The 13,612-nt window shown below is 36.4% G+C and overlaps 1 protein-coding gene across 3 annotated transcripts in view; it reads right to left on the reverse strand.

Annotated features, from left to right (window-relative positions):
* The window catches only part of LOC306888196 (cadherin-13-like), a 345,271-nt gene that overhangs the window by 101,844 nt on the left and 229,815 nt on the right, over positions 1–13,612 (reverse strand). The window lies entirely within an intron of this gene.

Raw genomic sequence — 13,612 nt, forward strand, 5'->3', positions numbered from 1 at the left:
CAGCTAGCACATCTTCTCAAAGTGAAAGTAGCCTTGTCACCTGACCTGAATACAGCGCGCTGATTCGCTAAAATGGACTTATCGGCTTCTGTTCAAAAACAACAAGGGCGCTTGTTGGCTTCTGCAGTAAAACGTGAACTCACGATGCCTTGAAAATGGACAATACCGGCTTTTTTGACAAAACGTGTTTTGGGTTCAGATCTCGCTACAAGTACCTTATTGACTATCAATAAGAAGCAAATGAGGAGTTTATTGAAGGAAAATTCTTAGTTAATAGTAAATATGTGTTCCCTAATCTAAAGTACTACCAAATCAGTGTTTAGGAACTTTAAACAAATAGCACAGCACAGCCTGAACAAAATCACTGGTGTCGGCATGAGGAAAGCGTCCCTTTAGGACCCTATTACTTGTGTGAACCGTGCCCAGTGACCTGCTTAGGACGATCAGATCTGACCGAATCCTCCTCTCCACCTCCTTATGAGTCAACCAGTCAGATTGATAAATGAAAAAAAAAAAGAATGATCCCTCTTTCTCATCTGCTGTAACTCACCCTCTATGGACACCCGGTGATCTCTGACCCAAAGCTCAGTCAGAAAGAGGAGAAACTCATCACTCACTTCATTACCCCTCCGTCCTCCTGTCTGCACACACAACCGGCTCTGTTCTTATCTCAACCCACACAACCATCTGAGACGCATGAATCTGAATGCCTGCATCCCACCCTGGAGATCAGGGTGTGGGCTGGAAGGTGAGGGTTTCTTTGAATGGGATTAGCAGGAAGAGCGGTCAAGCCGATAGGCATGTCCAAGAATTAAAGTCTGACCTTGGTCCGTGATACTCTATTTCCACAGTTTGATGAAAGTGCGGCCATCTATATAGTTTTCTGAACTGGAGCAGAGTTGGAATCAGAAGTCTACCAGACTTTACTTTTCTCTTTCTGCACTCACACAATATGGCCTATTTCAGTACTTAGTTTTATCCGCTTCTGTTCAGGCGTGGCCTGGCTTTACAGCACCCAATAAAACACAAATACACTTTTACAAGCCAGTCGGAGATATTTATAATACCCACTCTTCATTTCCTTCCAGAACGTAAGAGTTGCGGTAATTGGAGACACTTGGAACTTCTCAAGACTTCTCCTACCTACTCGTTCCTTATAAACACCGACAATTGCCTATTATATTATGCCATTCTGGGGACAGATCGTGCTTAGATGGCTCCCAACTCTTTGCCAGTAAAAATAAAAGATGCATATTTTACACTTAGAGTGTTACTGCCAAGTTTTGTAGAGTTCAATAGTGCAAAGTCAGTGCATTTGTAAGGGACGCCTCCACTTAGTCCTGCCTGTGAGAACGTGAGGAATTTGTCAGAGCTCAGAGTGGGGCCAAGAAACTCTTTCTCACCTTTATGACACAAGATGTGAGTTTCGAGCTGATTCCAGAGCAAAACATGAGAGCAAATTGATACTTCATCTCTACTTCTATGCCAGTAACTCTTCAGGGAAGGGACTCTTCAGCAGGCAAAACTACCACTGTTATTTTTATTTTCTATTTTGTTTTGTTCCTCTAAGGTTTGTGCTAATGGACGTTTTGAGTGTACTAAATTTTTTACTCCGTTCATAAAGGTGACTCATAGACAACATGCCCAATAAGAATCAATATCAGTGTGTTTTAGAAAGGTCATGTTAGGAAAGCTCACAGGAAGGTCACTAGAAATGTCTTAAAGAGATTTTAATTTACCCCAAAATGAGAATCCTGTTATTATTTACTCACCCTCATGTCATTCCAGATCTAATGACTGACTGACATCTGTAAAACACAAAAGAAGATATTTCGAAGAATATTTCAACTGCTTTTGTCCATACAATGAAAGTCAATGGGTTCCAATGTTGACCTTATGGTATGTACAGTACAAATAGATATTAAAATATATTATAAAATCAGTTAAAAGAGGTTAAACGAGGTAAAAGAGGCTAATGTCGCCCAAGAGGGTGAGTAAATGATGACTTAAAAATTACTAATTTTATTTTTGGGTGAACTATTCCTTTAGTACTGCATTCTTCTTCAGATGTTCATCTCCAGCTTCTCTACTTGACGTCTCTCTCCACAAATTTCGACAGTACTCATCATACGTTTTTCTTTCATTTCTAATGTTTCGCACCTTGATTGACTGAGTAGATCAGCGAGGCTCAATTAATAACAGAGAAGGATTAACAGCCTGACCTTTTTTTCTGCCCATAATTCCCATGGGGCTCAATTTATCTTCAGGAATCCACAGCTAGTGAAAAAAAGTGATTGACACTCCTAACCTTCATTGGGATGTAATCTTCATCTTTAGCACTCGGAGATCTAATTAATTAGTGGAATCTCATTTCCGCACTAATGCAAGTAGACAGAGGCGTGATAGAGGAGAAAGGGGAGAGAGGGAGAGGGTGCCATTTTTAATCACTCAAGATGGACTCCATCTGCTTTATGCACTTTAGAACCACAGCTGAACTTTCTGGCTTGCTGTCAAGTAGCTCTCCTGGTTAAACCAGGAGAGGTCAGGGTGAATCTCATAAGAGTTTGGCAGTGTGCAGACAAACTAGACATTTGCTTCAGGACTCTAGTTTTACACTGAATATTATGATGATCCAACAGTGCCAAAATTGTTTATTGTGCAACAGTAAAATGTCTTTAAAGGAATAGTTCACACAAAAATTAAATACAAGATTTTGTAAACGAGTTTGTTTCTTCATAGGAACAGCCTAGGTTTGAATAAATTTATCATTAGGTACATCATTGCTTACCAATGGATCTTCTGCAGTGAATGGGTACCGTCAGATTGAGAGTCCAAATGGCTAAAAACATCAAAATAATCTACAAATAATCCACTCCTGTCCATCAATAAAAATCTTGTGAAAAGCTACATACGTGAAAGAAACAATCATTAAGAAGTTTTTTTATTATTATTTCAAAACATTACTTTCTGCTAAAATATAGCAGCAAATAAAAAAGTTCTAAATAATAATGTTTTCTCAAGTAAAAAGCCGTCTCATTTGAATCAGAGAGATATTAGATAAATATGCACAAATGAAAAACAATCAAAAGCCCTCCAAAACCAGCCTGGTCTCATTGTTTATATTTACAAGCACGAAATGTATGTTTTTGTATGTTTTATTGATGCTAAAACGTACAATTTAGACGTATCTCAACGTTAAAAACGTACAAATCGCTATGTATTTTTAGCTACAAAAAGGAAAATATTTACGTATCTTTTAAGATTCATTCATTCGTATCAATGCATTTTTATAATTTTATCACTAAGCAATTTAGATTTTTAGACCCCTTAACCTACCCCCAAACCTAAACGTACTAATTTATAGCGAATATTAAAAGAATATAAAACGCAATTGACCGAAATATGCAGGAAACAATATAGCATTAAAAATATTTTTATAGTCGCTAATCCCACTCCTACCTCTAAACCTAAACATAACTATTTCTGTACAGTATATGAAAAACATGACAGACAGATAAATGCAATTACAATAATTTATTTATTGCAAAAATGTCAAAAGCAGTACCAAAAGTAATCCAAATGACGATGCGTTGCAGCTGCAGTCCTCTGGCGGAATACAGGTTTGTGTGAGGTTCAGAGCAGAATTTAAATTGTTAATCACTGATAATATTATTTGGATTATTTTCCAGACCCACTCCGTGAACTCGTGAAGGCGCGCGCATCATTCAAACACACCTCACCAGAAACACGGCATGTCACAATCTGTGACGAGCGCAGGTGAGAACCAATGAGTGTTCGATTAGCCTGCCGTGAAACCTGTAGTTTGAAGCAGCAACATTTTGCATTTGTAAAGAGAGCGTCAGTCAGCGCGGTTTGCTGTTTACGGACTCGCTGCTCGGGATGGAGATGAAGATCGCCGAATAAAGGCTTGGATTACGATACGATAAACTTTATTTTTTCCCGAAAGGAAATTTGTCTCGGGCAAAGTGCTACAATGTTGTTCTAGACAATAATACATACAATAATAAACCAAACATTAAATAACAGAATTAAGAGCAAACATTAAAATACAACAATGTGTAATATAAATACAAAACACAGTAAAGTGCTAAAGTGCTACAGGTGCGTTGTTCTTGTTAGAATTCAACACTTTTATCGAGGCAGGAACAAATGATAGCTTCAATCTATTAGTTTTACACATAGGCATTCTCAGTCTCTTTCCTGATGGCAGCGGATGGTGTTCACTAAAAAGAGGGTGATTGGGATCAGTGCTAATACTTATTGCCCTTCTCATCACTGCTTGTTCATATAAAGTCTGTATAGTCTCATATTGTTTTATTCCAATGATTTTCATGGCTGTTTTGTAGATATGAGTCAATTTGTTTTTCAGTTGAACAGACAAATTTCCAAACCAGACTGTGATTCCATAGCGAATGAGACTTTCAAGCATGGCTCAGTAAAAAACAAGCAAGATATTGCTACCCACCCCATGCAGTCTCAACCTTCTTAAAAAAATAGAGTCTCTGTTGTAATCGTGTACACAGACTATCAATGTGTGTCTTCCAGCAAAGAGCACTATCCATATAAAATCCAAGGTATCTGTAAGATGTCACTTGCTCTATCATTGTGTCTTTAATGATCACAGGCTTATGTTCAGATACACTTCTTGGGTCAAGGACCATTCCCTGTGTCTTTTTAACATTTAAAACAAGACAGTTCTTGTCACACCACTGAATGAAAATATCTTCAATATTTCCCTGTGTTAAGATGTTAAGTCCATGTCTTTATGTAAGAGACTTAGAATGACAGTGTCATCAGCATATTTCATGATATAATTAGTATTATATGTGCTCCTGCAATCATTTGTATACAAAGAAAAAAGCACAGGCGATGGAACACAAACTTGTGGCACTCCTGTATTACTATATCTGACCTCAGAAAGTGTCCCATTGACCCTGACCTGCTGAGTTCGATTACTTAAAAAAAGAATGAAACCATTTAATTAAAAGAGTACCAACACCCATGCTGTGCAACTTCTCTAAAAGCAAATGTATCTGCACTGTATTAAATGCAGAACTAAAATCAATCAATCAATACGAGCATAGGCTTTAGCACTCTCAAGATGCTTAGACACAAGGTGAACATTGCTAAGAGCAGCATCCTCAGTACCCCTATTCTGCTTATAGGCAAACTGACAGGTGTCTAGTAATGGCTGTGCTTCTTTTTTCCAGCAATGAAATTACAAATTTCTCAAAACACTTCATGACATGTGAAGTCAGAGCCACAGGACGAAAATCATTATTTTTTCTAGCACCAGGTTTTTTAGGGATTGGTGTTATGTAGGACTTTTTCCACAAAGCCGGCACGGTGTGGGTATCAAGAGATCACTGAAATAGGGGACACCATGCTATAGCAAGCTCTTCAGCACAGTTTGTTTTAGCAAAAAAGCTGGTAACCCATCTGGCCCAGTAGCCTTGTTGGAGTTCATACTGGTAACCAATTTCATTGTTTCCCAAAGTTTTCTTGTGTTAGAAGTATTAAAACTGTGTTCCATAGTTTGCCTGTGCTGTTCCTTTGCTTTTTTCAAATGATATTTTAATTCCTTCTGTGCCGCTAATAGTCCTACCTTATCCCTATTCCTAAATGCCAGCTTTTTGTTATTTATGCACTTTTTAATGTCTTTTGTAATATAGGGCTTGTTGTTAGGATAAATAACAACATCCTTTTTTCCTACCACATCTACACAGAAGTTAATATAATCACTTATTGTGTCAGTGGCATCATCAAGCTCTAACTGATGAAATATGGACCAATCTGTGCACAAAAAACAGCCCTTAAGTGTTTCCACAGAATCCTCTGTCCTTACATTAACCATTTTGTGCTCTGGTTTACATGTATTAAAAACTGACTTATAAGAAGGAATCAGATGTACTACATTAGGATCCGAGTTGGACAGAGGGGGCTTTGACTTAGCTGCATATGCATTTTTGACATTGCCGTAACATTTATCCAGAGTTTTTGTTTTCCTGGTGTCACAGCGTACATATTGCTCGAAGCCCGCTAAGACAGTTTCTAACTTGCAATGATTAAAATCGCCCAAAAAGAAAATAGGGGATTTGGGTCTGTTCCTTGCAGTAGTATGGATTCGGAAGATTTGGATTACAGTGCATGAATAAAATTGTTTTATCATGAGATCACATTGCCATAACAGTTCTCGGTGGATTTTAATGAAAGAAGACACAGGTTATGAACTTGAACTTTCATTGTAATTATAATTATAAAACTTTCTCAATCTGATGGCACCCATTCACTGATCCATTGCTGAGCAAGTGATGTATGGTACATTTCTCCAAATCTGTTCTGATGAAGAAGAAAACACATCTACATCTTGGATGGCCTGATAGAGAGTAACTTTTCAGCAATTTTTCATTTTCTGGGTCAGATTTTTTAGGGGGCATTCTAATATCAGTATATGCAAAAATAAGGAAAACGGCAAATATACTATATGGAAGTGTAATTTTACAGGTTACAGGCTCATTTTTACACAAATTTCCTCTCGTGTAGGCAACACTTAACAATTGGATTTAATTTGTTAGCACAAGTTAATGCTTGAACTAACAATTAACAATTTTGTTTGCAGCATTTATTAATCTACATTAATGTTAACTCATAATTATAATGCAGTTCATTGTTAATTCATGTTTCTTCACAAACTAATATACAACTTGTATGTATGTAGAAATTGACCATTAATCAAAATTAATAAATGCTGTAAGAGTATTTTTCATTTTGAGTTCATGATACCTATGCATTGACAAATGCTAACAAATTTTTAATCTTTGATGCAATTGTTAAACCATCTTTTTGTCCACTGCAGAGAACAAATATGGACACAGCAGACATGCAGGAGAAAATGACAGACAGGAAGAGAGAAACTGCACCTTCCCCTGGTGTATTTATAGAAATTGACAAAGTTTAGAGTATATCATACCGCAAGATGGAGTTTTTCTCTTGTCTAAAGCCCTTGTGCTTGATGGAATGGGTGACGTTTTCACAAGTATAACGTCAAAGGCCCAGCACTGACGTTTGGTGACTGGTATCATGTGTCTAATGGCAGTGTCACAATGAAAATGACAAATAATTCTGACGGAGCCTCCCAGCATTGGGGAAAAATATATAAAAAAAAAATCTGAATGGAATAGAAAGTGAAAATCTTTTTATATCAAAACTACTCAAAAATCATCAGCTTATTGCAAATTTATTCAAGAACACTTCTGGATATCATTAATAAAACCTCAGGTAAAAAGCAATTAAAAATGATGGATAAAGACATTTGAGAAAGAAATTGCAGGATAAAAGCACTCTGAGTTCCGCATAAACTCACTCACAAGTCTATTTCCTAGCCAACTAAACTCAATCTTTACATAATAACGACTGAATAAATGACAGTTTATTTCTTTTATGCAGAGAAGTGCACATCAAATCAAGCAATAATGCAGTGTTTTCAATCGCCGCCCGCACACCTCCTGCATTCACTGTAATATTTGCATTTAGATGACATAACATAATAACTGGGGAACCACCTGCAGGAGTAAATATTTTGCTGTCTGTTTTGTCTAGCCGTTCTGCCAAACACAATGATTCATTAATTGAGCGCAGGAAAGAATCTTCATATGGCGACTGACATTCAATTATGCGGGAGAGATCAGATTAAAAAGAGGTCCGAAAAGCCTATTTTGCGGGCGAGCGCTGAGGGGAGGCTGAAGCTGTAATTTGAACAACCGTTTGGGTCCTGGGTGAACGCGGCGGCAGTAAGGGAAATCACTACGCCACGACCTCACAGTAATTGGATGTCCATTGTGTGTCTGTGCATGTGCATGCAGAAGAAATGTGTGCCAATGTGTTTATACGCCATTTATTTTCCTTTGATGAGGCTTGTAAAATGGGCCTTAAATTGCACTAAATTTTTATATTATTACAAACCCAACAAGCTTTAAAATTAACACGCTGATCATGTATAAATAGATTATAATGACATTAAAATGTGTGTAAGAGCTTGAAACAATATTCACACAATTTCTGTTCAATGTGCCATTGAGAGGTCCTAATATCTTGCTCCCGTTCAAAGACACAGAAGTTTTTTCTTCAGCTCTTCTCCAAAACCCAAGCTACCTATCTATGTAGACAGCATTTAGATAGGTGATAGATAAGTATCTATAGGCATATAGATAAGTATAGGCAAGATACGCGTGTTCTTGATCTGAAGGTGGAAATTATATATATATATTTATTTATTTTTTTTTGGGGGGGGGGCAAAATAAGGTAACATTTCATGTAGGTAATCCAAAAATGTGTTGCAATGGTTGGAAACATTGGAAATATCTATTCATCATGGCAGAAGAATCTATGGAAGAACCGTTTCCACCACAGGATGGCTAGATGGATGGATGGGTAGATCAATACAAAAAAATTTTTAATTAAAAATTATGTTTTTTTATCTCATTGTTCAGACTTTTTTTTCAGAATTTTGAAACAAACTCAGAATCGCAATTGCCAGTTTATTATTAACAATCCTAAGAATAAAAGTCTGATTTGTGAAATATAAACTTGCAAATGAAAAAAATAGAATTGTGATTTTTAAAAGAACCTTTTCTGATGCAGGAAAAAAACTGAACAGCAGAAAAGTCAGAATTGAGAAATATAAACTTGCAATTGTGAGAAAAAACATATTTACACAGAACACAGAATTTTGAGGAAAAAAAAGGTCAAAAATGCAAGAATTGTGAGAAAAAAAAAATCTGAATTCTGAATTTATATTACGCAACCTGACTTTTTTTGCATCTGAATTGTAAGATTATATCTCAAATTCTGAGTTTGTAACAAAATTCCAAAAGTCAGAATTTTGAGAACAAAAGTTTAAAAAAGTGCAATTTCCTTTTTTATTTTTATTTAATTTTTTATTCCGTGGTGGAAACAGTCTTCTTCTATATGATTCCAGCAAAATGTTGACAAGTATAATTATAGGGCTTTGATCAAAGATTATATTATATTTCATATAATAGTACAATATTTGTTCAATACCAAAACATATTGACTGTATAAAGTATTCAATTTTTGTATGTGATATGTATTTTTATTTTTACCAGCATCATTAGGATTCGGAACGGAGCTCTTATCTGACCACAGACTGGCCATCAGAAGCAGGACTGTAATGATTAGACATACTCCGTAAGAGTACCACCAGAATCCTGTCACTGCGTATTGATTTGAAGATTTCTATTTTGCTACTGTGTAATTTGGGTTTATGAAACAAAGGCGGGGCCACTCTGCCTGTCAATCGGTTGTCAGATTTAGTGGCAGGACTCTGACTGCCAGGACCTGGAGCAGATGCACTGTGGGTAGCCCACGACAGCAGACTGACCACAGAAGTTAGTTTGAGAAGGTCCTACAGTGACCGCCCCCCAAAGTGAGTCTGCAATCTGTCAGCCAGTCTAAATAAAACTCAAAACTAAACTTCAAACAGAATTCCAGACTTTTATGATGTGCAAGACAACTTTTATGATGTGTGAGAAATGTGTTGATTTGGCAAATGAATGTCATTTGTTCAGGATACTATAGAAACACCAATTATTGAAAATAAAATAATAAAAAACACCATTTAATAAAAATAACAGATAATATAATAAAAATACCCCAGCAAATAACAAAAAAATTAATAAAACTTCTCTGATGTGCAAGAAAAGTATTGATTTGGCAAATGAGTATCATTTGTTCAGCATCCTAATGAAATATAGCAATGATTTTAGTAATCTTTAAACAAACTAACAAATGTACTACGTATAGAAATAATATATACACTTATAATGTAGTAATACATAATAATGTTAAGTCAAAAACACATTAACTAATACAAATAAAATTAAATCTTAAAGCACTCTGCATCCTGAAAAAATAAAATAAAAAGATGGATACTTCCCATAGACTAGTACTTCTAATTTCAATACTTAAGTACATTAAAAAGTACTCATACACAACCATATGTGCACATCTACACAGAGCCCAGTTAATATTCAGAAGGTTGTGTAACTGAAACAATGTGTGATCATTTACATTACTGGGTATTCCTCGCTAACAGGCAATGTGTGTAGGATCAGTGCTGCAAGCTTCTGAACCAATCAGATCAGAGGAAAAGATCAGTCCATGACAGGTGCATGTGATCATCCTCCGTATCTTTTGGAAAGGGCATCTGCTCTCTGCTGCACATGAACAGACGATGGTTTGAGGACTGGATCTGGGCTTATATAAGAGCTTTTGGTGTTCCAGTTAATTATAAATTATGTTCCACGTAGTTGAGAGTTACTATGACATAAGATTACAAAATGTAATTTAACCAAGTTGTGATGTTCCCATTTCTGACAAGTGGGTTCTACCTGATTAATCTGATCTGATGTACTGTAACACATCAGGTACTGTACCAGAAGCTTACAACACCAACATACAAACATTATTAGTCACGCATGCTGTTCTGAGAGATACCGGAAAGAAAAGGCACCCTTGACCTGTCACGTGATGTGTGCACTGAGAAAATGCTGTTCAAGACAGTTTCGCAAGCGGTCAACAAGCCATTAGCTGAACTAGCCACTCTGTCGTTATTTGCTGAAATAGTTTTATGTAATTGCATTCAATTAATTAGATCAACCTGTGCGATTCTTGTGGAACATCAGATGTGCGCTGCCTTCACAAGTCTTTCTGGGAAGTTTCTACATAAACTCGAACGTCTTAATTACAATGTGATGTGCTTTGAAATGACTTTGCTAGGAATAAAACTGACATGTTGAGCAATTTCAAAGAGCTCTTTTTTCATTTACAGACAAATGTAGGAAGATTTAGAAGTGCACCGTATATTCTGGAAAGTACCAGATCAGATAAAATAAGACAAATGTACACATCTTCAATCTGTTCAAAAGTTTTCGCCCTCGGCTCTTAATGCATGGTTTTTCCTTCTGGAGCATCAGTGAGCGTTTGAACCTTCTGTAATAGTTGCATATGAGTCCCTCAGTTGTCCACAGTGTGAAAAGATGGATCTCAAAATCATACAGTCATTGTTAGAAAGGGTTCATATACACAAAAATGCTTGAAAACCAAAGAATTTGTGTGACCTGAAGGATTTTTCTGAAGAACAGCAGGCAGTTTAACTGTTCAGGACAAACAAGGGACTCATGAACAACTACCACTAAACAAAAAAACACAGCTTTTGGATCATTCAGGTAACAACACAGTATTAAGAATCATGTAAACTTTTGATTGGGGTCATTTTTATAAATTCAACTATTTATTTTCTCGTGGACTATATGTAAACATCTTTTATGTGAAAAATCTTATTCAGGTCAGTACTAAATAAACAATAACAAGCATTTTGTATGATCCCTCTAATTTTGGTCAAATAATGTATACACAACTGTGTGTGTATAAATAAAATATTGCCCTAATAGATCAGTAATTCTTTTGATACTTGCATGCATTCAAGAGTGAGTTTTAAAAGGAAAAAAATTAAAAATAAGCCACATGTGATCACATTCAGAACATAACTGGAGAACTAGAAAACAAAACAGGCTACTTAAAAATAAATCACAATAAACAGTAAGCAAGTAAATATGTAAGTAAAAAAAAAAACACTTAATATTTATCTAATTCCTGATAAAGGCCCGTTTTAAGCCAGTCAAACAAAATAGATTTCACAAACTGATTCTCGGCACCGTTGTAAAAGTGTTTGTGAACTTTAAAAATACCAAGAGCTAAAAAGTTAATTTCTGGCAAAGAAACTGTGCACACCTGTCTCCATAACGCACCTGAAATCCCCTGGAGCTCATTGTGTAAAACATCTGTCACACATATGAGATCAACTGCGACGAAGCACAGACTCGTGGGAATCGTGCAGAGGAAACATGGTGTCAGTGAGTCGCAGCGGTGACAGTGAAAGTTAGAGTTTGTCAACATCCAGCGTTTCACTACGAAGAAATCAGAATAAACGGCTTCATTCAGACACCTTTCATGTAACATTTCAATTACAACGTCAACTCGACTATCAAATGCGCTCTGGAACGCATACAAACATGCATTTAATGAATGCTTTGCTCTGTTCCAGCTGAGGGGTTTTCTACTGGCCTTGTCGGACACAGCCGATGTTGGTGGATAAGTGTGTATAACCTCAATTAAAGCACACTCTAAGTGTCTGACAACAACTAATATTCCTCTTCCAGCAGCGGGCCGAATTGATGTTCCTTCATTCGTCACCCCGCAGAAAAAGCAATCATGCTGTTGTCTCGCTCTGCTTAGGAGCTGGGAAGCACTGCCTCCAGTTGCTCATTAGCATGCATCGCTAACACCCCCTGTCCTCAAGATACCGTAGCATCTTCCCTGCATTCATCCAACCTCCCGTCTCTTAACAACGTTAAAACCCCTGCTTTAATATGCCGAGGAATCTACTCTAATATATTTGCTCTAAAGGTGTCTTGAGGAGAGTTAAACATTAAAACACACCGCAGTTATTGTTTGTCTCCACATATTTGCCCCCTCATGTTTGCCAGCTTGTTGCAGAGCTCGGTTTGAACAGAAAGCCTCCGTTCTGTCGGCCCTCCTGTTAGAGGTTCGACTCATAAAGCTTTAAGAAAACAGCCAGCTGTGTTACGAGATCTGACAGTCTTTGAAATGGGTATTTTTGAAACATCTGCGGTACATTTTGTAATTTCGCCATTCGTATTATATGGAAAATTAATTTGCAGACACTAAATAAGACCTGGGCTGATGACACTGAAGCAGCAGTGTCAAGATATTTCAGAATGGTGGAATAGCTTTCCTCTCATGTACGTTTAAGCTACAAATGTTTGCTTACAGGTTTAAATCCAGTGCTAACATGCTGTAAACTTGCTGTAGCCCATCAAATATACACTTCTAAATGCTAGAAATTTGAAAAGATGAATAGAAAGTATTTCAGAACAGAACAGGAAATACAAAGAGAGAAAGAAAAGATTTTACAATAAGATTCCACTTGTTAACATTAGTTAGTGCATTAGGTATCACAAACGCACAATCTTTATACTATTCAAACAATTGTAAACGATTGATTCTCAATATTATATTATTTTTATAGACTATATTTATACTACCATTCAGAATCATGTGAATCAATTTTGATTTAGTTGATTTAGTTCATATTAAAATTTCAAATAACTGCTTTCAGTTTTATTATATATTTAAAGTCTATTTATTTTTGATAGTAAAGCTTAATATATAGCAGATCATCCTTCAGAAATTACTGTAATGATTTGGTGCTCAAAAAAAATCAAAACTGATAGTTGTGCTGCTTAATATGCATCTACGGTGTTCGAGAGAGCTCAACGCGTTGCAACTTCAGAAAACACTTGCAAATAGAAAAAGCACCAGCAAATAAAGAAAACAACTGCTCACAACACAAACAAATAAAGAAACGCACTGTAAATGCTCACAACACAACCAAATAAAGAATTTTGTTTGCAGTGCATTTATTTATTTGGTTGTGTTGTGAGCATTTGCAGCGCGTGTGTTGTCAAATTGATGAAGTTGTTTTCTTAAT

This window comes from Barbus barbus, assembly GCF_936440315.1.
Source record: "Barbus barbus genome assembly, chromosome: 22".
NCBI lineage: Eukaryota > Metazoa > Chordata > Actinopteri > Cypriniformes > Cyprinidae > Barbus > Barbus barbus.